A 26,679-nucleotide genomic window follows, 5' to 3' on the forward strand; every position below is an offset into this window, starting at 1 on the left:
TATTCCCAGCTGTATACACAGAACGGTAAGCTGTATAATAGTGTCATCTGAGCGCCACCTGCTGGCAAATTAAACAAACATATGATTTTCCTCACAAAAGATCCAGGAGACTAAACTGCAGTGACAGATACAGAGGAGGGAGGTACCTCCCCAGAAACCTGTTACCCCAAAACTTCCAAAAACCAGAAAGGCAAAAAAAAAAAAAAAAAGATGCTTTAAAAAAAATAAAATATATATATCTCCTTTTCCGTAATAATGGCACACATACAAACATTGTTACCAGCTGCTAAACCATTTAAAATGGAGGGTAGTGTGAGGCAACAAAGGCGTAATTTTAAAATGTAATTTAGAGTATTTTAGGCAACGTGCGCCAAAATACAGTAAAACGCATTTACCCAGAAGAACCAAGAATTCCACATGATAGATCCTATACCTGTACGAGCATTTGACACACTACACACTGACATGGAGCTATACTTTATGATGATTAACTCACCACACTGAGCTGTGGCAACAGCCAAGCATGCTGGGTAATTATATGCAATCCCACAGAATAGATCTTAAGCTGAGTACACACTACACTGTTTTCGTCCAATAATCGTCTCAAACAGCCGACATACGACCGCTCGTTCAAAAGTTCGGTCAGTGTGTACAGTGACACGATGGTCGAAAGTCTGCCCAAATGGACGATTATCGCCTCATTTGGTTGGTCGTACCGTTTAATATTTTCGTTCCAATCTCGTTTCCGCTGTGTAGTGTGTATAAACTTCCGACCGATCCACAACAGTGTGTACGAAATTACAGTCATTGCTCACGACAACATGGCTGTAAAAAGTCGCCAACGGGACGTCCGCTCTTCCCTTTATCGTCCTAAACAATTCTAGTGTGTATGCAGTCCATGGACCGAGCGATCGGACCGTCGGTCGGATGTAAAATCGCTTGCATACAAAGTTGGTCGAAATTTCTGTAGTGTGTACCCAGCTTAAGTCTGCATAACAAGAACGAGAACAGAGGAGGATCTAGGGTAAACTTATTACTTGACGTGTCTACAGGGAGTGTTAAGAAGTGACTAGCGTACCACAGTGTTTAACGTCTTAGTGACCATGGGCAGTCACACTGCTGTTTCTCCCCAAACAACACGATATAGACAGTATATAATACGTGGCTTAGCGCCATACTGTAGAAATGTAATACACAATAATCTATACAATATATTATCTCCAGGAGCTGAGTGTGTGGGTCATGTTGTAATGTAAAGCTACGACGAGCGGCTAGTAAAGAGTTCTTGTCTGTTTGGGAGGAGACATTTTTTTGGGGTAGGCATAGAGGCACTTGTATTGTCAGGAGGTGTCTCAAACAAATGTTACTGAAGTACAACATATCCATCCACATTCGACATGTCTATAAGTGTAACTAAAGCCAGAACCTAAAGATTGTTCCTTTTAATCAGGCAATAATTACAAGTTCTAAGTTCTAGGAAGACACAACAATGGGCTATATTATTCATGACGAAACAGATACCAGGGCCCTGAATGAGGGATATGTTATTCATGATGAAACAGATATCAGGGCACTGAATGGGGGATATGTTATTCATGATGAAACAGATATCAGGGCACTGAATGGGGGATATGTTATTCATGATGAAACAGATATCAGGGCACTGAATGGGGGATATGTTATTCATGATGAAACAGATATCAGGGCACTGAATGGGGGCTATTTTATGCAGCTTATCTTATATTTGGTAAAACAACTTAAAGTTAAGCAATACAATGTAAACAATTTGGTAGCTAAGGTGTCAATTAACTTTAACTGCCTCACGTCACTGGATTCACAATATATAAAAATAACCTGGATTGTTTTCTCATATAACATGCCATGCTATGAAAACTCACATTAGACGAGGACACATCGTTCCATCATGCAATAGATAATCGGCAATCACAGATGACGACAATATGATGATACCTGACAGAGCCTCTAATGCAATTTACCCAAAAAAAGGCTTGTAATATTAAACGATATATTCCGTGATTATCTAAAAATCCTTGTGGGTGGGGCGCATTAATGTGGTGCATAATGTAACCAGCAAACTTCCTCTAGTTTCTGTTTTCCGTTAAAGAACAAACAATATATTTACTGGAAGTAGAAACTAGTGAGTAATCGGCATAGTGGACACGGTTTTTATTAAAAAAAGATCTCGGTAAGGGCTTTATTAAACCGATTTGCCCGCCTAGCACATGAGATTACTGTTGCCCCAGTGGTGACCGGTCCTTCTTGAGATTAATATGCTTGCCTCTACAGTATTAAGTACATCAGGACAGCATCTGTCCCATTTCCCAGATCAGAATTCAGGTTAAGAAGATGTGCAGTCCTACTATAACTGACACTGCTAGGAGATTTGAGAACTGCAGATTCCTAAATCTTAGGTAATATCAAAGAGGTGAGGAGCATCCTAATAAGGTTTGGGGGTCATGGGTTTCATTCCAACCAGGGTCCTATCTGTGTGGAGTTTGTATGTTCCCCCCATGTTTGCGTGGCTTTCCTCTGGGTGCTCCGGTTTCTTCCCATACACCAAAGACATACTGGTAATGTTAATGTGCTTCTGACTAAGTAAACCTTAGTATGTGTGTGTCAGTGCGGTAGAGAATATAAAATGTAAGCTCCACAGGGGCAGAGACAGATATCAATGAATATTCTCTGCACAGAGCTATGCAATATGTAGGTACAATCTGAATACATTTTAATAAATAATTGTTGAGAAACTCCGGAAAAATAAATTTCCAGCAGATGTGCTTATAAACAGTCCAATGACTTAAACCTGCTTGTAATAAACACAGGTCTCTTCTGTTCAGGGTAACCCAATAAGGGGAAAAATGCACAAATGAACCCAACTCTCTGAGGAACAATCTATGTTTCTATGCTGTGTTTTGGAAAGGTTTGACACAAACTGGCAGTCCTTCACCACTGGTTTTCAGTATGTCAGTGGAGGTAGAGAATGATGTGTATTTTTCCCAACAAGGACGTGTTGGAAAGTCCAGGTAACGAACTGGGCAATCCAACAGGCCCTCTCTATTTGGGCAGGTGAACAAAGGTTATCGCATAGAGATCCTTGATCCCAACGAAGAGACACCGGTTGTTTTGGAAATATGGATGGAGGAACAAGAACAGGGATGTGTCAATCTCCATGCACTTCCTACTATCCTCTGTTCAGCTGTCAAAACACAGACGCAGATAAAGAACATTTCTGTATGTACAGCCCAAGTCTGAGCAGCAAATTTCACCTTTGACCTCCAAAGGTGGAAATCGATTAGCCACTAAGTATCTCATGGACGTTCTGGAGACAATTCGCGGCAGAGATGTAAAAAATGTTACCGTAATTGCTGGCAATGTTCGAGCACATCTCCGGCAATTGAATTCCCCCCCCCTAAATATCAAAAGTCTAACTACATGTATGTTTAATGAGCTTTTATACGTACAGTAAAGTCAGTGAAAGATGAACAAAACCTCATACATCTGCTGATGGTAGTGAGAATCATCAATACAGAAGACACTTGTACATGATTATCAGGATGTGCCACTAACTACTGTTGGGTTAGAATTCACACATCTGGGTAAACAATTCATGAATTCTATCTCCACTGACAGAGAAAACTAATATTGCGATCTTGCGATTTTATTTAGCTAACATTTTAGTCCAGGTCCGCCGATGTAGATCACTAACGTAATAATTTGCTGCAGCGGCCAGTCATAACTCGCATGTGTGTTAGCAGCAGTTTTACCACTTGTTGTACATCTCTCCCGTATTGTGAAACCTTTACAACTAATTGACAAGCATTAAGAATATAACCATGAGCCTAGTTATATACGATCTTTGTGAGGTATAGAGTAATGTGGACATATATACACCAGGGAGGGGCTCACAGAAGCTAAACGTCTTCAGACCGTTCTGGGAACAAAGTCCACCTCGGCTCTCCTAGAAAACCAACATTAAAGCCACCAACTGGACAATCTACGATGTTTAAGACCACCATACCTGCACAGACTATGTCAGCCAAGTTGGACAATATTAACAATTGAACAAAAACGAACAGGCGACAATGCTGCTAAATTGACAGTATCAACACCATTAATGAAGGAGCAAGATAACCAAAAATGAATGTCACTCTTTCTCCATAAGAGATCCACACTTCCATCGCCAGGCTTTCAGGGGAAAGTTCTTGGTGGTGCCAACAAGTTTTGGGAGCGCCAGAATTCAAGGGTACTAATCAAAGTTGACAGATTACAGGTCTGAAAGACAACATGACCAACAAACAAGCCCACCTTATTCCAAAATGAAGACAATGTTATCCTATGATGAAAGCAGACTGGTTCACGGCTATTGTTTTGTGTTCATCCGTCTTTTGTTCATGTTTAAAACTCAGTTTGTCTGAAGGTTCACAGCAGCACAGATCACTTCAGTATACTGCATGTGCTGATATTCTGGGGAACAGTGACTAGTAAGGACAGGGGCAGTGACATGATGTGAGGAGGGGAATGGAGGCAGCAGGAAGTCACAGACTGAGAGTTATATAGTGGAAGGAGCAGGGTCCCCCAGCAGCACAGAGTATATCAGGATATGAGTGATGTGTTAGTGAGGACAGGGCTGCATGTGACAGGGGCAGTGACATGATGTGAGGAGGGGAATGGAGGCAGCAGGAAGTCACAGACTGAGAGTTATATAGTGGAAGGAGCAGGGTCCCCCAGCAGCACAGAGTATATCAGGAGATGAGTGATGTGTTAGTGAGGACAGGGCTGCATGTGACAGGGCAGTGACATGATGTGAGGAGGGGAATGGAGGCAGCAGGAAGTCACAGACAGAGTTATATAGTGGAAGGAGCAGGGTCCTCAGCAGCACAGACCAGTGATATGAAGGCTCCTGTCACAATGAAGGCAAGACACTGGCATCCAAAAATACCTTTTTCTAAAACAAAGTTCATATAAAGATGTTCATTATCATTATCATTAAACGGTGGGGCACATTAAACTAGACATCATCAATACCAATATCTGTAGTGACCTTTTCACCCTTAACAAGGTTCTCATTGTACTAGAAAAACAAGGTCATAAAAAGTGACAAATAAACAGGAAGAACTTAAGAGCTGGCTTGGGCGCTGGTGTAGAGCGCGATCCTTTTGGCAAACGCAACAGAATTAAATTGTAAAATCTCTCCATGGAAATGTTTAGTTTTTGTTTTTTTTGATCAAAACAAAATGCAAATACAGTGACCGGGGTAAAGAGGTTCTGGGCCCACGTGCCAAACCGCCAAAGCTATTAGGACCCCCGTGAAAAAAAACTATTTAGCAGCAGAACAAAATCCAAGACACTAAATAAAATAAATCAGCTGGAACAGTACAAGGCTCTTTTTGGTGGTAATGAAACAAAAGATTCTTGTATTTTTGTTTTCAATTATATAAAAGCTGTTGGTTTCAATTAAAGAGAAACAGAAGAGGGAGGGAGACAGTTTGAATAACGGGGAACAACTTCTGAATGGTTTTCGTCTGGATGACTTTGTGGGGTTACTGATGACTGAAGCCATCTTCCTCTCGTTAAGAGACATAACAACTTTAATCCTGTTTATTCCCAGAGTTAAAAATAAACAGTCGCAGATGAAAGGGGATATTGATTGCAGCATGTGAGAATTCAGCCCGTCACTGGAGGGTATTATCGGTCCTGCCACGTCTCACATGTGGTCATTCAGTAGGAATTGAGGGACAGGCAGTGAATGTGTTTTCGGAATCATCGCTACCCACTTGGCATATTTTGGATGCCAGCTACCAGAGCCAACCATGTGGCAGTTTCTCCGTAATTTCCTTGTGATCAAAGCTGGGCAGACGGCATGAAACCAATGGGTCAACGACGACCCATCTCAACGACTAGTCTAGAACACACAACTCACCTCTGGTCTTCATTCACCATCACACCTATTTGAGCTCATTTAGTTATTCATCTGCCCAGCGGCATAACTTAAAATTTAACATACGAAATGGAAGAGCCACCAGTGGTCCATGATAAAAGCTAGTATTGAAAACATGTCCTAGTCCTCAGTAGCTACACAGGGCAGGATTTTGGAACGCAGCCTATTTAGAGTTCAACTTGGCTGAAAAAGTAAAGTTTACTTTTCTCGTTTAGAACGTAGCTTAGAATCTGGCTCAATCGATATAGAAACCCACACGGCATCTGCAGATTTGAAGACAATATTAACTTTACTCAAAGCTTAGAGAAATGGTAGCAGTATCTTAGACGACAAAAATCAAAAAGTACAGTGAGAAATGAATTTGCAATAAATAATGCTGCCAAAGACTAAAAAAACAGCAATCATTCACCCTCGTTTTGTGGACACATTTTCAGACTATCCAGGCGGCCCTGAGCAACAGAAGAGCATAAACTACAAATACTGAATTAAACAGCCAAATGGTACCTGCCAGTATAATATATATTAACAAACATACACTGCAACATATGAGCACAAGTTATGGTCAACCGTTCCACGAAATCCCTGAACAATCTTATGGGGCGTTCTACTAAAGCGGACACACAGAGGGAGAAAGGTTTATGGACTGAACCAATATTCAGTCTGTACTTTAATCATTGGCATCAACAAAATGGCCGCCTCCACTGAGAGTAACATTTCTGCTTCTAACAGAGACGGATGCAGCTCTCCTCTTCTCCATGGGATGGGAAACACTGGTTAATCCAGTATGTTTCTGTGGTGCTAGAAACATGAGAGGGTCTGGTTTGGACTTTCATGACTATTCAAGAGGAAATGGTATCGTGCAATTAACACTTTGGTAATGGATACGGATCTGAGAGTCAATGTGCCCCTGCTACCACACTTATCAGGGAGTGTGCCCAGTCAGTGACTTGTGAAGCATGAGGGAGGGAATGAGCCACTGTTGGCACAACACACGGTAAACCAGAGAAATACAAGGATGAGAACAAGTATCTGGTCTAGCTGCCCTCAATAGCGCCATCTAGGGTGTGATCCACAGCCTGCAGACAGAGGCCAGACTACAGATCCCCAGAACTAAGAGGGATTATCCATTCCTCTGAAGAGCCATACCACACAGTACAGCAATCATGTGCAATCAAACCTAATTAGTAAACAATACAAACAGCACAAATGAAGAAAATTATTTGATTGCTGCAAGGAATTCAGCTACAAGCCCATCATTTAATCAAAGGGACGAAGGAATTCATGTTAACGGTTCCATGTATCAGTGCATCTATGCCGGTCTGTATACAGAACACTGGGAGAAGAAAAACAATCACAAAAAGAAATAGCGCACAATTACCTCCTGTAATCAGTGAAAGGGGATCATTTCTTTTCCTAAAATAAACTTAATGTAATGTTCCATGAAAGCGTTCCAAGAAAGAGATATAAGTGACCCTCCTGTCACAGAGGGCTTATTTAACAACACATGTTGGGGCCCGGAGTCGCTGCACATATGAACTTTATTTCACATAAAGGGACGTCAGACACCAAAACACGCCCTACACCAGGTCCTCGGGCTGCCATAGAAGCATGAATATGGGTTTTTCACAAAAAGTAAAATGAAATATGTCCGACATGGGGGAGTGCAGCATAAAATGACGGCCCTCACATCCGGCTGCCTCCTCCGTCACGTATATACCTCTCAGTAACCACAGTACCAGTATCCTCCCTGGATCTCGCTGAGCAGGGACAGGGGACAACCGAACTAGAATGTAACACCACTATACATAGCTTGTCTACACTCATATGTATGAGAGGAGCGCAGACTGTAGTGGTTTAAAGTACTATTTAAGAGACCACACTACGGCATATGCTCTAGAATATAACATTATAGTGAGGGTCTGTAACCATTAGTGATGTGGGGTAACCACTGCTTGCTAAATGACCACTGATGGAGGTCAATTATAATCCGACAGTATGATGTGAAATAAGAAAGTGAGCATCACTGGGGCAAGGTATTACGTATGCATGCAAGACCCTGGATCAGGGGAAAGGAGACCACACAGCAGCTGGGTAATTACTGGTCACCATAGCGATGGCCCGACACAGACACTGCGGTAGCCCGTCACCGTACCCATGGCCCGTCGCCCGTCGCCGTACCCATGGCCCGTCGCCGTACCCATGGCCCGTCGCCCGTCGCCGTACCCATGGCCCGTCGCCGTACCCATGGCCCGTCGCCATACCTATGGCCCGTCGCCGTACCCATGGCCTGTCGCCGGTCACCATAGCAATGGCCCGCCACTTCAGTCACTGGTCACCGTACCAATGGCCCGTCACCGACACTGCAGTCACTGGTCACCATAGCGGTGGCCCGTCACAGACACTGCCATCACTGGTCACCATAGCGGTGGCCCGTCACAGACACTGCCATCACTGGTCACCATAGCGGTGGCCCATCACCGACACTACAGTAACTGGCCACCATAGCGATGGCCTGTCACAGACACTGCGGTATCACATCGCTGGACAGCTACTGGCACAACACTGGGAAGCTATCAGTACTGTGATAGCCTATTACTCAGCCCCATTACTGCAGCTGACATATTGCAGGATGCTTCTACTACAGAATAACTGACTATATGGGCAGCTAAAGACTTCTTTCCACATCCTATAACAAAGTAACCACAGTAAATAACTGTGTACAAGCCAAGCTGCTCTAGTCCCATCTACAAAGCCGCCGTGCCACAGGACACCAGTTCTTTTGGAACTAAAATAATCATTTTAATTATACCAAAAGGTTACATTTCAAACCTCAACATATGTGTTCCCAAAGAGAAAATAATCTCATTATAGAAAATGCTGAAGAACTTTGGTTGGTTCCAATAAACATGAAATATTTTCTGTATTTTATGGGAGCAGGAATAACAAAAATCCTTTAATATTCTTTATTGCACAAGTCATTCAGAAAATATAATAAAAACAGCTTAAACCAGATCTGTCATTTGTCTTGTAAAAGGTCTTCATTAACAATGGAATTATTCTAATAACTTATCCTGCTGAGCAGGACCCCTCACAGCTAAAACCATCCGCATTGGATGTTTCTGCTCAAATTAAAATAAGTCAAATTCTAAAGCAACCACAACTATTCCAGAGATGCACAAATACTGTGTTATATAGAGTTATGCTGCTTCATATAAACTGACCCCGATCAGAAGAAATCCAGCCACTCGGCAGATGTATGAACCGTGAATTAGACATATGGATGACGTTACCAATACATGAGGTTATACCAATGGCTACCAGGACGAGCCATACAGACTGGCGAGATATGGGCAACGGAAGTCAGAACGTTTGAGCATTTCTTAACCGGTGCAGCTCTCAATCAAATCTTCTCTCTCTCTCGGTGAAAGTTATTAGCCGACAACCCAAGGGCGGAACAGCATGTTCTCCCAAACTTACCTATACTCTCTCCCATAATCTGCTAATAGCTCCCAATAAAACTATCTTGCTTATAAAACCTCTAAAGGTTTTTATCTTCTGTCTGTGACATGTTCGTCTTCCACAGCCCTAGAAACGTAGGCAAGCAGGGACCTGTAACAAGTATATAAAATGAGCTCTTTAACAGGTATTCTACCTTCTTATTCTGACGATAATAAGAAAGGGCCACTTCCACTGTGTTAACACCCGATCTTCATGTGACTCTCAACACCTGATCTTGGCAATACTTCTTATCTTGGCTCTAAGAAGCAGCCGGGTGGGGCCAATGTAATACTTTGCAATAGTATTGAATAATGTTGCCCACACTTGCCAGGACTGGTGGTCAGTGGCCTAACACACACTGCTGGCTGTAGTGCTCACATAGTGCCTGTTCTAGTAGGATAAACAATGGTTTATTCTATTATAAGACTGTAGGGTTCCAGGAGCCGGGAGGCAACTAAACCCAGTCAGGTGAAGCACCTGGGAAATAGGTGCTGGGGAGAACACCGTCAGTGTATTTGTGGTGGTTGGCGTTATCTGAACAGATCCCAACCTTCTACTCTTCTGCCGCCAACTCAAATCTAAGGTCCTGGGTCACCACCAATGTACTGAAGGCTGGACGCAAGAATCTAGAGCAGGTGTCAGCAACCCCGGCAAGTGTGCCAGACGTGTCATGTGAAGCTGTTCTCACTGGTCCTCAGGCCACATCCAGATATTAAGTGGGAACACTGTTTTCGGGAGCTCCGTGCTTCCGCAGCCAGTCTGCAGCGCAGCATCTAGCTTACGGATGTGTGCCCGCCCCAACCTGGACTTCCCTCTTCTCCTCCTTATTGGCCGTGCCGGATATAATGTGAGTGTCTTTCTCACAGTGCACAGTAACAGAGGCACCTGCTGCAAATAAGTCAGGTCTCCTATCTGCATTCCATCCCTGCCTTTTCCCAGCCCGCGTACACCTCTGTCCCAGCCTAGCTGCATGCAAACTGTTTGTGTGCATCTGTCTCCGCCCTATGGCTTCCTGTCTCTTTCGCTCTCCGTGTGTGCAATGACTCCCTTGGCCCCCCCCCCCATCCCATCTGTTCCTCCCATCTACCCCCACAACACACTGCTCTTTTGAACAACATACCCCTTGTCTTACACTTCTCTTTTCACACCATTTTTAGATGTTGTAGGCAGCGTTGGTGGCTTCTGATCAGGAGAGACTTGGACAATCAGGGAAAGAACTGTGTCCAACACCACATAACTGAACCGGAGGACGGCAGATAAATACAACTTGCCTTTAATAAATCAAATGGGCTTTTTCTTCAGAGTTTCACTGCGGGGAATAATGCTGACATCATTGGCGTTAACCCCTACAGGCGGTAATATTGCCTTTGCATGGGAAAATCTACACACACCGGAGGCCAACATTCTCTTGACTGAACCAATACTCAGCCAAGAAATCCACTAGGCACTAGTGACATCCCAGAGACAAGGAGGCCTCTGCCTCACGGATGTTCCAAGTTCCACTAAGTTGGCTGTGTTCTCACTAATACTGCCTCCATTGTCTGTAGGTGACCATTACACTTTAAACACAGTAACATGGGGAAAGGTCCACAAACACCCAGGATTACACATATAAACGACCATATGAGCTTATGATTCCCGTCCACCGTCTAGATTAATGGTGGCGCCTTCTGCACCATAAGACTGGAAATAACGTAGTGCGTTGGATGCAACCATCACACAGACACACACAAGTGGCTTCAATATAAACTAAATAAAGATTAAAAAGCAAATTAAACTTTGTTTCCGTAAAATGTTTCTTAAACCAGCAGCATTCCAGACCCCAAACTGTTCTGGTTAGCCAGAATAAATGCTTAGCAGGCCTCTGGCTGAACAGAGGACAGGGGGGCTTTGTGTGCAGGTGCTGTCCTGGATTCCTGCTATTTTACTGGGCCCATCTGTGGAGCTCATGGGACATTTCAAAAAAAATGGTTTCGCAAGCAGCGTGCTACAGGGAACATGCAAAAGACCTAGCACTTATTACTAGGCATCCAAGTTCAGTTCATCAAAGCTACATAATGAGTGGGACACTGCAAGAGGCCAAGTCCTACTCCCACGTTTCCGTCCCCCCGTACAGAGCTCAAGATGATGTTTTTCATCTGTCTCTTCCATTAACATGTTCCTTATGACGCTCTCCGTATCGTGTAAGAGTGCAGCCGGGGGCGCGGCCGCACGGTTCTGATCCGAGAGCAGAGTCAGCGGAAAATACAAACACAATGCACTTTGCAGCATCTTATTTAAATGATCATCCTCATTACATATCTCAAGGAGCCTACAGAACTAGAAACCGCGGCGTTAACCAGATAGCAATAAGACTTATCGTATGGCAATTCCAAAATGTTCAACAAATGCAATCTCATTTTCAGACTGAGGTTAACAGAGAGCACTGCTAAAAGTCAATGTTATAGGAAGTTTCTTAAAACGTTTTACCTAAGCCGTTCTTCCCACCAGCTATTAGCCGGAATATAATGTGACGAGCCTCACCTCTAAAACATGAGTTTATGTTTGAACCTCTTAAGGCTGAGCCCCAAGAATCAACCCAGTGATCCTGGGTATGGGAAAAAAGTTCATAAACTTGTCTTTTTAAGTTGTCTTTAAGGGAGACGTGTAGTTAAAGTTGTTTGTATGAATTAAATGAGTGTCACACATATGAAAGCTGCCTCGTTTGCAGTCTGTTCTTCTAAGCTTTGTGTTGAGAAGGCTGTAATGATCTGACAAGCTATAGCGGTCTAGTGGTCGCAGTGCACCGTTGGGATATCGATCTTGTGGCCAATAATCCAATTATTATTGGACATGCCCATGTAGGGGAATGGGGTTATCTTGACCACCACATACTTTACACTTATGGCGTAAGGGGAGGCTACTGTTGGAAATTATCCCAAATGGCAAACCAAACCTGTGTAGACATATACAATTATTAAGGAATCACAGAACTAAGCAAAATCAATGTTATTTCCAATTTTAAACAACCCACTGTTCCCTGTGCCCAGAGCTACACCGAATACCAACCATTAATGCTGTGTTGAAAGCTTTTTGGTTAGTGAGAGGTCTGTCCTCATTACTAGTGTAGCCTACCCTCTAAGCAGATTTTCCACATGCTCCCGTCATTCACTAGGATTGGTGAAGTATTTCAAGTGCTTAGGGGGTGAAACCACTTTTGGCTCCATGTAAAGCGCACATGTTGTGTCCGCTTCATGGGTACATCCATTACCTTTAAGAGGTAAGGGTTACGGACCAAGAAACATCACTATGCTCTAATCCTCAAAGACATCTATGCCTGTTGTATTCCTGTGACCTACATATAAGAACACTAGACCATCCCTGGATGCCCTGTGTTAGACTCAGGAATTGCGGGGTACCAGCTTCCTGAGTAAGTGGTCGTGAAGAATCAACCACAGGGACCAAAGAGATGCTGCAGTAGCCACACGCACCAACCAGAAGCGGTGTCAGATGCCAATGAAGGAGCCTGGCGGTGGCAGAAGGCTACTTCCCTACAACTGGGGGGCACCACAGTGGTGTGCAGTTGGCACTTACAGTCTTAGTATCTAGAGGTCAAGTAGCACCAGTAGGAGCAGTTAGGATTAGTAAACTCCCGTTACTAAGACAAATCTGTGAAACCCACCAGCGGCATTAGGGTGGCAGAGCACCCATCCTGCCATGGTCTGTCTGTGTGGTCAGGTACAGGTATCAGTTTTGCTGGAAACAATACAGTGGAAGTCTCCAAGTTGACCACCTACATGTATGATCCTGTTTTATGGCAAGCGGTCCGCAAGTCAGGATCGACCCATGTGTGACCAGTTTTCCCCTGTGAATGTTCTACCGCTCTGGTTACGTACAGGTTTGTTTTGTCAAGTCCTATAAACACAGGCATCACTGAAGTGAACACAATATGCAATCACAACCCAGGTACAGACACCAGAAAGTGTATTGTTGCTCAAGTAATAGCATTAGATTGATTGCACAGCTAAATACAGAATACACAGCCATCAAGTTAATTGTGAGCTGACGGGCAGTCTTCCACCTGCGCTTCTCTCTGGTGTAAGGAGCAGACATAAAGCAGGCGGACAATGGCATTGGCCACAATGAGCATGTTAATTACCAGAGCAATGGAACCTCTCTCTAGAACAAGGGGGAAGGAGAGGACTTCCGTGACAGGTTCGTTTTAAGACCATAGGTAAGGAAATGGACCTTTTCTAACAAAATTTAAAAAAAAAAAAAAAAAAGACCCCCTCCTTATGGGCCCAAATCTATAAAAACAGATTTATCTGTAAATCTACTATAAAAGGATAGAGATAGAAGATGTGCTTCAGTAGTATATTACTCTTGATCTTCAGAACAAGATGGCGCAGTGAGCAGTGTAAGTGACACAGCGCGCACCCTTTAGGGGTCAGGAAAGGGACAGAGTTTAGCTGAGCCCAAAAGTACAGCCAAAGTGTGTTTGCAAAGCACTAGCTCCCCCCTGCCAAATCTCCCATGTTGAAGATGACATGCGAGAGGGGAGAGAGAGGTCACTTCAGTTTTCTTCTCAACGTCGATGGAATCAATTAATACAAAAGAATGAAACTTGACGGTTTGATTATCTGTGCATGGAGCCTGCAAGTGGTATTAATCTGTGGGTGTACTGGAGGCCAAGCCCTCCCGCCCCTTTCTGGTAAGTATACAGTGAGTTTGTTAACACTGTGAGGACATCCTTAATATAGAAGATTCAATAACAGTGAAAAGTACTTATTAGTCTAATAATGCGTAGCAGATGATGTACTAATACAAGCCTTGTTTCATGCCTTCTGATAAACACTCGCAGGAAAAGTCTAGCACTTACGAAGCACTGAATGAGCTGCCGTCAGTGGGAAAATATGGATTCTGCTCTACAATGTATAATAAACAGAAGGGTTATGAATGGCAGGAGGTGTGTATGGAAATAACTCCTTATCACATGGGTGAGAGAAGGGGAGTAATTTGTCATAAGAGCGCAGAAGAGCTCGCCCAATCCTCGCTGGAGAGGGTCAGGTCACTGACAGTCTACCACACATTAGGACGTAATAGTGTAGCCAATCCGTCAAATCCAACAAAGCCACTTGACATTTTTCTTACTGCAATAGCCCTCCGCTCCATAATACAACTACAAGGCGCAGGACCCTGTAATTCAGGCGCACATCACTACTGACCACACATGCAGTCCTTTGAAGATCCAGGGTTCATGGTCTGAGATTAGCTATAACAAAAACATACAGGCTTGATTTTCTTCCAAAGTCTGGGACTCCCATGTTCTGGACCCCTGGGTAATGCTTCATAGGCGGACCATTGGCTTTTTCCTTCCTAATGTCAGGTTACAGCCTCTCGTACTTTAATTTCATTTTAAAGTGTTGCTTTCAGCAGCCCTACTGAAATAATAGCGGTCTTAACGTTTCTATCATATCACATGTACCTCATTGCTCTGAAAACACACAGACTGTCCTTCTCAATATAGCAGGTGCCGGGAGGATGCCGTGAACATGTGATTAAAGCTGTCAAAAATGGCACGAAGATAAACGTCCCTGGATTTGTTTCTGGCTTTCTAATAACGGTATTGGGGTAATCATGGGGTGGGTGAGGGTCCGGCTTTGGTTGGAGGAGAGGTAATAATATGGACTTGTTTCAAGTATGGTGATAGGACTGGAGAAGTAAAGGTGGTTTCCTATTATAAGCTGTATTCAGAAAGATCAGCAATACAAATCCTACGCAACTACAACTGTAAAGAGTAGAATTTAACGTGTGTGTGGCGGATGCAAGACCATTGTGTGGCTGGGGTTGGTAAATTGGCACTACGCATAATACAACATCTTACCCATGCCAACCACAGAGTAACCTTAGAGAGAATTTTCAGTACACACACACACACAGGAGGCTGCTGCTCCTTATATGAGAGAAAGGCAGCTCGGAGCCAGGAGATATGTTATATATCCTCCACGGAGCACACAGCAAGGTCCTGAAAGACGTACAGTGTCGTGAAAAAGTTTTTGCCGCCTTCCTGATTTCTTCTATTCTTCAGATTTGTCATGCTTAATTGTATCAGATCTTTAAATAAAAGTGAAGACAGAGACAACCTGAGTAAACATGCAGTTTTTAAATTGTCATTTCATTTATTGATGGGAAATATTTACACCTATATCACCCATGTGAAATACCTGGAGATCAGTCTTCCACAGCGCTGTAGAGGTATTTTGGCACACTCTTTGCAAAATTGCTTTAATGCGGCCACACTGGATGGTTTGGAGCACAAACTGACCGCTTAAGATTCTGCCACAGCATCTCAATTGGATTCCAGTCAGGACTTTGACTAGGCCACTCTAAAACCTTAATTTTGCTTCTTTTGAGCCATTCAGAGGTAGACTGTTGTCTTGCTACATAACCCAATTGCACTTGAGCTTCAGATCACGGACTGATGATCTGATGATATTCTCCCTGAGAATTTTCTGGTAGAGGGAAGATTCCGTCAACTATGGCAAGACGCCCAGATAATGAAGTAACCCCATGCCATCAGACTACCACCACCATGCTTGACTGCCAGTATGATATTACTTGTGGAATAATTGAAGCCAGATGTAACAGAACCCATGTCTTCCAAAAAGTTCCATTTTGGACAATCGTCCAAAAGGCTTGGGAGTCCATGTGTTTTTTGACAAGACTTTATGTTCCTCTTGGTTTTCACCTTGCAACCCTCCCATGGATACCATTTCTGCCCAGTCTCTTTCTTATGCTCAAATCATGAACACTGACATTAACGAGGCAAGGACAGAAATTCCTTAGATATTTGTCGAAGTTCTTTTGGGACTTCCTGGATGAGTCGTCGATGCGCTCTTGGAGGAATTTTGGTAGAAAAGCCACTCCTGAGAAGATCCATCACTGTTCCAAGTTCGCAGACAATAGATCTCACTGCGGTTTACTGGAGTCCAAGCCTTAAGCTGGGTACACACTACAGAAATTTCAAAAAACTTTTTATGCCGAGCGATTTTACATGCGATCGATGGTCCGATCGCTCGGTCCATGGACTGCATACACACTAGCCTTGTTTAGGACAATAAAGGGAAAAGCGGACGTCCCTTTAGCGACTTTTTACAGCCATCTTGTCGTGAGCAATAATTGTAATTTCGTACACACTGAAGCATCATTTGTGGGGCATGCAACGATATACCAAAGACATTAGCCTAAAGGGGCAGAGCTTTCACTATAGTGAACACCCAAAGGTTCATACACTGTCTCTTCATTCATTCATATTTAATAGAAGTTTAGTAACATACATAAAATTTAGAAAAACATTAAACTGCTAAAGTGCAATGCAAAGATTATTCCCTAATAAAATCCCTGTGTATGTAATGGAATGCTCCATTCTCGGCGTGCATCATCGCCGATTGGTCCACAGCAGAAACGAACGCCCATGTCTGAGTGTATAAAATGACAGAGGAACCTGTTTGGCGCCGGGGAGCGTGAGAAGATGGCGAGTGAGAAGGTGTCAGTGGGGGTTGCGGGTGAGGAGAAGGTGTCAGTGGGGGTTGCGGGTGAGGAGAAGGTGTCAGTGGGGGTTGCGGGTGAGGAGAAGGTGTCAGTGGGGGTTGCGGGTGAGGAGAAGGTGTCAGTGGGGGTTGCGGGTGAGGAGAAGGTGTCAGTGGGGGTTGAGGGTGAGGAGAAGGTGTCAGTGGGGGTTGCGGGTGAGGAGAAGGTGTCAGTGGGGGTTGCGGGTGAGGAGAAGGTGTCAGTGGGGGTTGCGGGTGAGGAGAAGGTGTCAGTGGGGGTTGCGGGTGAGGAGAAGGTGTCAGTGGGGGTTGCGGGTGAGGAGAAGGTGTCAGTGGGGGTTGCGGGTGAGGAGAAGGTGTCAGTGGGGGTTGCGGGTGAGGAGAAGGTGTCAGTGGGGGTTGCGGGTGAGGAGAAGGTGTCAGTGGGGGTTGCGGGTGAGGAGAAGGTGTCAGTGGGGGTTGCAGCTATGGAGACGGAGACAGTCAGAGATGGTGCTGGAAGGGCCAAAAAATGTTGGACAAGTTAAGGTGGCGGATGGAGATACTCAAGAAGAGCAAAGAGCAAATCCAATGAGCCCAAGAGAGGTGGAGATGATGGTCAAAGTATTGGACCAGGACGACGACGACATTAAAAAAGGTCAGTAGCACATGTAGTGTACCTGCTTGAAGGACTTTATTTCATTCTAGTGTCACATAAAGCAATGTAAACGCCTAATTTGTAAACTAATTTTTTTATGTCAGAACGAAGAATTAACGGTGAGAAGGCCTGTTTAGATACCACTAATGTTACACCTGTTATCAAACAAGAAAAAATTGAAAAAGACAAATATGTAAAAGAAGTTCGACAAGAAGGTATTTCAGTGAACATGTGTAGACAGCTAAATGCTTTGGGCACATACCTGTACCATTATAATAACAAAATGGCGCCTGTTTTCCAGAACGTATGGAGGTTAAGCCCGCTATTATTGCGATTGCGCCACAGGGACCAAAATATAAACTGATCTCGAGCAGGGTGAAAGGTGAGAAAATTAGAGTATTTATGTCGTTGAATATAAATTACCGATATAGAAGTTAAATGGTAAACATTTTTTATTTCCTTGTTTCGTAGATAAAGAAATCAAAGGGGATAGAAACCCAAGCGACATCAAGACCTCTTCTGCCACAAACCAGTAGCACCTTTAAAAATACAAAAAACTAAAAATAATGCTCTGCAGTGCTCTGCGCTCCGATTGGTTCTCTGAGCACGTATGGGAGCGCTCACGTCTCATGCGGATCTTTTCAGACAGACACCTGCGTGTTTAAAAATTGTTGTACATTTTTTTTCCTGCAATAAAAATGTTGCATGAACACTGTGTGGTTTATTCTGGGTATTTCACAAATATTAGTTAATAATGGTTAATATAACTTTAATAGACTATAAAGGTTAAAGTTTATAAAGGGTAAATATGAATACATTGCCAACATAGGACGCAAAGGGTAATAACACACGTGCTTTATACAAGTGTAATGGTCTGCAGCCAGACAGGTGCAATATACATCTACACAAAACATGTACTGAGACAGACATCAAAAATTTACATACACACGCCCCCCCAGGTCAAAGAAGTATTGGAGGATCGTCGTGGATCGGTCGGAAGTTTATACACACTACACAACGGAAACGAGATTGGAACGAAAATATTAGACGGTACGACCAACCAAATGAGGCGACAATTGTCCATTTGGGCAGACTTTCGACCATTGTGTCATTACACACACTGACCCGACTTTTGAACGAACGGTCGTATGTCGCCTGATTGAGCCCATTATTGGACGAAAACCGTGTTTCCAGACTGATAGCTCAATAACTTTCTTAGCTCTCCTGGAATTTCTTTTGATCACTGCACACTGTGCTGCTTGTTGAGACCTTTTAGTCAACTTCCCATTGCTGGAAAAGGTTCCATTTAAGTGATGTTTAGATTCAACAGGTGTGGCAGTGCATCCAGTCTATTTGAACCCAATAATTCAACCTATGAACCGAATTGATGAGTAACCAAAGGGGCAATTACTATTTCACACAAGTTCAGTTAGTGTTGGATAACTTAATCTTTCAACAAATTAAACAGCCATTTAAAAACTGCATTTTGTGCTTAGCCACATTGTCTTCGTATTCTATTTAATTGTGTTTGAAGATCTGAAACAATTAGGTGTGACAAATATGCAAAAATAGAATAAATCAGGAAGGGGCAAAAACTTTGTCCCACAACTGTATTTTGGTAAATGTCCGTACAATATATAAATCTGACCCATGAATTTAATCTTCTACACGAACAGTTACTTACATATGTTAAGCTGGCCACGCACAGCACAATCAGGCAACTGGCTCCAAAACGAGCTGGATGGCTGCGACAGATCAGACATGATTATCAGGCGTGTTGGAAAATGTGGTTGTAAGAGCCACTGTAAGCTTGTGAATATTGTTAATCTAAACTGCACTAACAGCGACACCGACCTTAAGATGTTTCATTTAGAGAAATCGGACACTGATCCGGTTGTCTGACACCAATTAAAGTGTGGAAGCATCAACCTGGGTGTAGTTAGAATTAGCCATTTGTAATTATTTCCGCCCCCTCTCATATTTCCTCCCTCTTTCCATTACTGGTAGCTGAAGACGTTCTAGAAGTAGGTAGAAGTAGCTTGAATTATATTTAGAACAATCCACAGGTTGACCACAATGTTGCTTTTGGGGTTAGTGTAAACCTTGTGGTAGGCAGCACAGTTGAACAGGCTAACAGAGGGGTGGTCACCGCCGTTGAAGGACATGATGGACAGAAATGGTGTATTCTGAATCACTCTGTAGAGTGAACAGAACAGGCAGATTCCAAATCTTATTGGTCCATCTCCTCCTCTCGTTCCAGCCCACAGAACCAGCATCACACATTATGAATCAGTGGTCAACGTAGTAATTCAGCAGCATCTCAGCAATCAGACACAAATCTTGAAAAGAAAATGAAAGGCCAAGAAACGTTTTATTGGATTCCTGAGCACAGTCCAAAAACAGTGGTAGATTAATTGCTTCTGACATAATGAACTGTAGTGTGTTAGTGTGTGGTAGAGTCTAGAATGTAAGCTCACATGGCGCAGGGACTGATGTGAATAATTGCGCACCACAATATGTTGGATATTAATAGTGATCATTGCTCTCAAAGTGATTTTTTTAACGACTATGAAATTTTCCAGTTGAATGCAATGAAGAGATTAAAGCATTTCAAAGGAGAGCCTAATTTTCTGTATATTTGCAATACAATCATAAAAACTTAGTGGTGTCAGTGGTCTCTTATTATAATCTCTTGATATTACTTTATCTCACGACATATAAACAGTATAGACACACAATAGGGGTAAGGACATTTCTGTATGGTCATTATGTTGTGCCAAGTCTATAAACCAGGAATAGTCTGCTCCCCATGTAGGCTGTATCCCAGCTCCCTTACCGCTGGGATTGTCAGCAGCCACGACACCAGTCCGCTGCTGCCACACTATGTCCGCGCGTCTCTCTGTATATATCTGTTTGTGCAAACTGGGGTTATCATCTGAGATTCAGTTTGCATTGAACAATCTTATTGAATTCACTGTGAGCTACAAGTTACATTGATATTTGTATTAAATAAAACATTGCCGCTTGTGCACACTAATAGCAACATAGATTACATCCAATGCAGACACCGAGCTTCATCATACTAACACAAAGTATGTGTCTGTGGGAGCTGGTCTACGCTGACCCTTTAACACACAGCAACAATACTGATGGATACTAGATGATAAGTAAGGAATAAAGGTGTTCCCAGGGATGGTTAGAGTACAGATCAGTAGAATAAATCATTTTACAGCAGCAGCTCCAGGGATGAGGACTTTCTACATATGGTAAGGGGGTCGATTTGTAACTTCTGACTCCCAGGTAACAAAGCTGACCTACATGTGCTTGGCCTCGCTACCTTCCCGGCTATTCATTTTCTACTGATTGAGATATATGGAACGGGTGACGCATCATAGTCTCCTTTATTTTCCTACTGTGACAGGATAGACCGCCTATGCCACCCTGTCTGCTGCTGCTGGGAACCGGCTGGGCTTACTTTGCCACCGTTCCCTTTCGTTATCCTAAAAGTGCCCTCTCACCGCAGTAGGAGGGGCTTACAATGCTGCCATCACTGGACTCCTTTACGGCATCCAGAACCGGGTTTCTTCTGGGTAACCGACGTTGCTAGTGTACCCGGTTACTGGTGTACCTGGGCTGGTACCCCTGACCTCTTCCTATGGATCAGGGTTGCTGTGACTGGATCCCCCCCATACCTATCACAGTGGTCAGAGCTGCTGGGTAGTGGCAAAGCGGTGGTGCTGGGAAGCTGGGTCTAAGAAACAGCCGGGAACGGATTAGATTTTGAGTCTAATCTGCAGGTCACAGGATTTTCAGCATGGAAGACGTTTTCAAGCAGGTCTTTGCAAATAAACATCACTTGCTTCAGTCACACGGATTGAAGGTATCAGTGATCAGGTTGGATGGAACAATTTTCAATACAAGACAGTGCTTTTTATACAGATTTGAACACAGCCTCACATGGTAAACCAGCCCACTGTAGTCAGAGCTATTTTTAGAATCAGGATGCAATTTGTTTACCCAATCATGGATTTACATGCAAGGCAAAGCTATCAATATTTATACTTCTCTGTGATATCCTAAAACAGTGGTTCCCAAACTTTTTCAGTTTGAGGCACCCTTAGGGTCACAATAATCTTTCCAAGGCACCGCTAAGCCAAAATAATTACCGGGTAGTCCAGTTTCACTGCGCCCCTTCACCATATTACTCTGCCCCCTCTTCGCCATCTCTCTCTCTGGCCCCCTCCTTTAGCGGGTCTCTCTCTGCCCCCCCCCCCCTTCAGCGGGTCTCTCTCTCTGGCCCCCTTCAGCGGGTCTCTCTCTCTGGCCCCCTTCAGCGGGTCTCTCTCTCTGGCCCCCTTCAGCGGGTCTCTCTCTCTGGCCCCCTTCAGCGGGTCTCTCTCTCTGGCCCCCTTCAGCGGGTCTCTCTCTCTGGCCCCCTTCAGCGGGTCTCTCTCTCTGGCCCCCTTCAGCGGGTCTCTCTCTCTGGCCCCCTTCAGCGGGTCTCTCTCTCTGGCCCCCTTCAGCGGGTCTCTCTCTCTGGCCCCCTTCAGCGGGTCTCTCTCTCTGGCCCCCTTCAGCGGGTCTCTCTCTCTGGCCCCCTTCAGCGGGTCTCTCTCTCTGGCCCCCTTCAGCGGGTCTCTCTCTCTGGCCCCCTTCAGCGGGTCTCTCTGGCCCCCTTCAGCGGGTCTCTCTGGCCCCCTTCAGCGGGTCTCTCTGGCCCCCTTCACTTTCTTTACTTACCTTCTTTCCTGACGTCCTCTCTGCTGCTGCTCCTCCTCCTCACTGAGGCTGACGGACGTGAGGACGTCATGCCCGGCAGTCAGTGAGGAACAGGATCCGGCGCTGGATGATTGGCAAGTTTTTTTTTGTTTTTTCTTTTTTTTCCTAGGGCAATCGCTGCACCCCAGGGAGCCACGGCGCACACTTTGGGAACCGCTGTCCTAAAACTTACTCTGATTTCCTGCATCTTGTGCTGCGTACAATGTTCAGACAGGTTCTAACACTCTGGACAAAAGGCCACACAGTAACGACCCCCTTCCAGGCATTCTGCCAGAGCAGGCATTTGACACTTCATCTCAAAACACTTAAGCTGGGTACACACTACAGAATTTTCCACCAACTTTTTATGCCGAGCGATTTTACATGTGATCGATGGTCCGATTGCTCAGTCCATGGACTGCATACACACTAGCCTTATTTAGGACGATAAAGGGAAGAGCGGACGTCCCTTTAGCAATTTTTTACAGCCATCTTGTCTTGAGCAATAATTTTAATTTTGTACACACTGAAGCATCATTTGCGGGGGAGGTGCTTTATACAAGTGTAATGGTCTGCAGGCAGACAGGTGCAATACACATCTATACAAAACACAAGCCTGTGATGTGCGGATACCGCACCACGTGGGACTGGGACAGACATCAAAAATTTACATACACACGCCCCCCAGGTCGAGGAAGTATCTGAGGATTGTCGTGGATTGAACAGAAGTTTATACACACTACACAACGGAAACGAGATTTGAACGAAAATATTAAACGGTATGACCAAAAAAAATGAGGCGACAATCGTCCATTTGGGCAGACTTTCGACCATCGTGTCACTGCACACACTGACCCGACTTTTGAACGAGCGGTCATATGTCGGCTGATTGAGCCAATTATTGGATGAAAACCGTGTAGTGTGTACCTAGCTTAAGTTAGCTTTACCTGCTATCAGACTCTCTCCCTACATATGCCTAATTGGAGTTTTCCTCTAGCCACCTTAAAACAAAAATCTATTTCTGAGACCAGGGGAGAAAAGATATTTCCTTTCCCAAAATACACACAATATCAAAAACAAGTACATTTGCAATTATATAAATAAGCGCTCTGCGCCATTTCCTTTAAATACATTTACATCATAAGTTATTTAGAAGTGATCCACTTACACTCTTCTGACCCCTGGTACCAAAGCTGTCCTATGTTCTACATGTGCTAGGCCTTGCTACTTTCCCAGCTATTCATTTTCTACAGATTAGGATATATGGAACAAGCGACACATCATAGTCTCCTTGATTTTCCTACCTTGCTGTACATTGCTGCAGATATAAGCAACATAACCTCACTGACTTATCTGCATTAGCTCATCATCACCAGGGATTCAATTTTAATTTTAGTTTGTATTTCAAGGTGAATTTTACTTTGCCATAGATCAACCGTTGTATTTTAGATGTTCCAATAATCTTATTTATTTATACTTTACAATTATAGTATTTTGCACCAAATAAAAAAAATAAAAAAACGTTCATTTACTAACATTTATTATTTGAGAACTTTCTTAAAACCCTTCTTCATCTGAGCTAGAAAATGCCTTCATAGCCCACTAGGTGGCAGCATCTTCTATCAAAAGAAAGGAATGCTCATTCTACAATATGCAAATGATACATCTAATTTATATCCAATAACCATGATCCATATAAACAAAAAAAATCCAAATTTACCTGCGCACCCACCACCTGCAGCAGGAACACACTATTAAAATGTCACGTCACCCTAAACCATTACACAATGAATCTAATTAAAACAAAAACAAGAAAACTTGTATTGGAAATTTACAACACCTTGTGAGCCATTAATGTCGGAGGAACAAGGAGCGAGATCTCAGCTCATGACACTATAAATAAGGAGATATTGGTTATATCACAATCTCTCAAAAGATTTTAAAAAAATATTAGTACATCATAGATATTAGCTATATAGGGTAAAGAGTAATGTGACTTTTTTAGAGAAACAGCAGATCCACATTTATCCTGTTTAGATTACTAGTAGGAGTGAAGACACCTGATAATCATGTACTTTTGATATGGGTCACACTATGTTTCTCTATTTTGGGTTTTTTCCCATGTTAAACTGGAGCAACAACAAATAAATAAAACCTTCACGCTTAGGGGGTCGATTCAATTCTGCCATGAATAACGCGGCGTTAGCAGTATTACCGTTATTACGGTAACACTGCGCATAATTACCTTTAATACGGTAATTTCAACGCTGGATTTTTACTGGCGGCTCCCTGAGCTACGAGATGAAATCCAGGGTAAAATTACCGTATTAAAGGTAATACTGCCAACGCCGCGTTATTCACGGTGGAATTAAAATCAGCCCTTAATAAACCAGAAGATACTTTTGAAAGACTCTTTATGATCACTATACGTTGGATAGTTTATTGACAATTTTTTATTGTGTTTAACACCAGCGCAGAGAGTTGCACTATTGTTTTGTTTTGAATATGATCCATATAAGTGGTTGTAAGAGTAAATTAACCAACATGTCCTGTTTTAATGGCTATGGTCCGTCCAAAATTGTAATGTATTTAGATCAATTTTAACATTTCATGGAAGTTGGGTGTGTGATCTTTACTTCACAGAGAAGGACATTTGATAGCATAATTGCCCTGCACTAGTTTGATAACAGCTTCACAACACTATTCTGTGCTGCTGGGGAACCCTGCTCCTTCCACTATATAACGGTCCGTCTGTGGCTTCCTGCTGCCTCCATTCCCCTCCTCACATCATGTCACTGCCCCTGTCACATACAGCCCTGTCCTCACTAACACATCACTCATATCCTGATATACAATATATGGACAAAAGTATTTGGCCACACCTGTTAATTATTGAATTAAGGCATTTCAGTCAGACTCGTTGCCAGTGGTATATAAAATCAAGCACCTAGCCATGCAATCTCAATTTGCAAATATTTGCGATACAAATTGGGTCGTTCTTAAGAGCTCAGCGACTTCAAGCGTGGTACTGTGATTGGATGCCACCTTTGAAATAAGACAGTTTGTGAAGTTTCATCCCTGCTGGATATTCCATTGTCTACTGTAAGTAATATCATAAGAAAGTGGAAACATTTAGGAACAACAGCAACTCAGCCACAAAGTGGAAGACCGCGTAAAATCACAGAGCAGGGTCAGCGACTACCAAGGCTCATGGTGCGTAAAAGTCACCAACGCTCTGCTGATTCCATAGCTGAAGAGTTCTGAACTTCCACTGGCATTAATGTAAGCACTAAAACTGTGCAGCAGGAGCTTAATGGAATGGGTTTCCATGGCTGAGCAGATTCATGCAAGCCTCACATCACCAAGACCAATGCCAAGCGTCAGATGGAGTAGTGTACAGCGCACCGACACTGGACTGTGGAGCAGTGGAAATGTGTTCTGTGGAGTGATGAATCACACTTCTCTGTTTAGCAGTCAGATAGGTGAGTCTGGGTTTGGAGGATGCCGAGAGAACGTTACCTGTCTGACTGCATTATGTCAATTGTGAAGTTTGGTGGAGGAGGGATAATGTTTTGGGGATGTTTTTCAGGGTTTGGGCTAGGCCCTTTATCTCCAGTGAAGGGCAATCTTAATGCTTCAGCATACCAAGTCATTTTAGACAATGCTATGCTTCCAACTTTGTGGCAATAGTTTGGGGAAAGCCCTTTTCTATTCCAACATGACTGTGCCCCAGTAAACAAACCAAGGACTACAAAGACATGATTTGATGAGTTCTGTCTGTAAGAACTTGACTGATCCACACAGCGCCCCGACCTCAACCCCAGTGAACACCTTTGGGATGAACTGGAACGGACATTGTGAGCCAGGTCTTCTCCTCCAACATCAGTGCCTGACCTCATAAATGCTCTACAGAATGAATGGGCACAAATTCCCACATAAACACTCCAACATCTTGTGGAAATCCTTCCAAGAAGAGTGGAAGCTGTTATCACTGCAAAGGGGGACAAATTCCATATTAAAGTATATGTATTTGGATACAATGTAATTACAGTCCCTGTTAAACTAGTGTAATGGTCAAGTGGCCAAATACTTTTGTCCATATAATGCACTCTGTGCTGCTGGTGAACCCTGCTCCTTTCACTATATAACTGTGTATTGCACTTCCTGCTTGTGTCCATTCAAATGTAACCATGGACCTCGTTCTCGCAGAGTTTGTTCAAGGAGAGAAACCCAAATAATGCAGATAAAAGGGAACAGGGGGGGGGGGGGTTGGAGAAAAGTTTAAAAAATGTTAACAT

The 26,679-nt window shown here is 43.5% G+C and overlaps 1 protein-coding gene across 1 annotated transcript in view; it reads right to left on the reverse strand.

Annotated features, from left to right (window-relative positions):
- The window catches only part of EXOC6B (exocyst complex component 6B), a 161,003-nt gene that overhangs the window by 125,399 nt on the left and 8,925 nt on the right, over positions 1 to 26,679 (reverse strand). The window lies entirely within an intron of this gene.

The sequence above is a fragment of the Mixophyes fleayi genome, chromosome 1 (genome assembly GCF_038048845.1).
Source record: "Mixophyes fleayi isolate aMixFle1 chromosome 1, aMixFle1.hap1, whole genome shotgun sequence".
NCBI lineage: Eukaryota > Metazoa > Chordata > Amphibia > Anura > Limnodynastidae > Mixophyes > Mixophyes fleayi.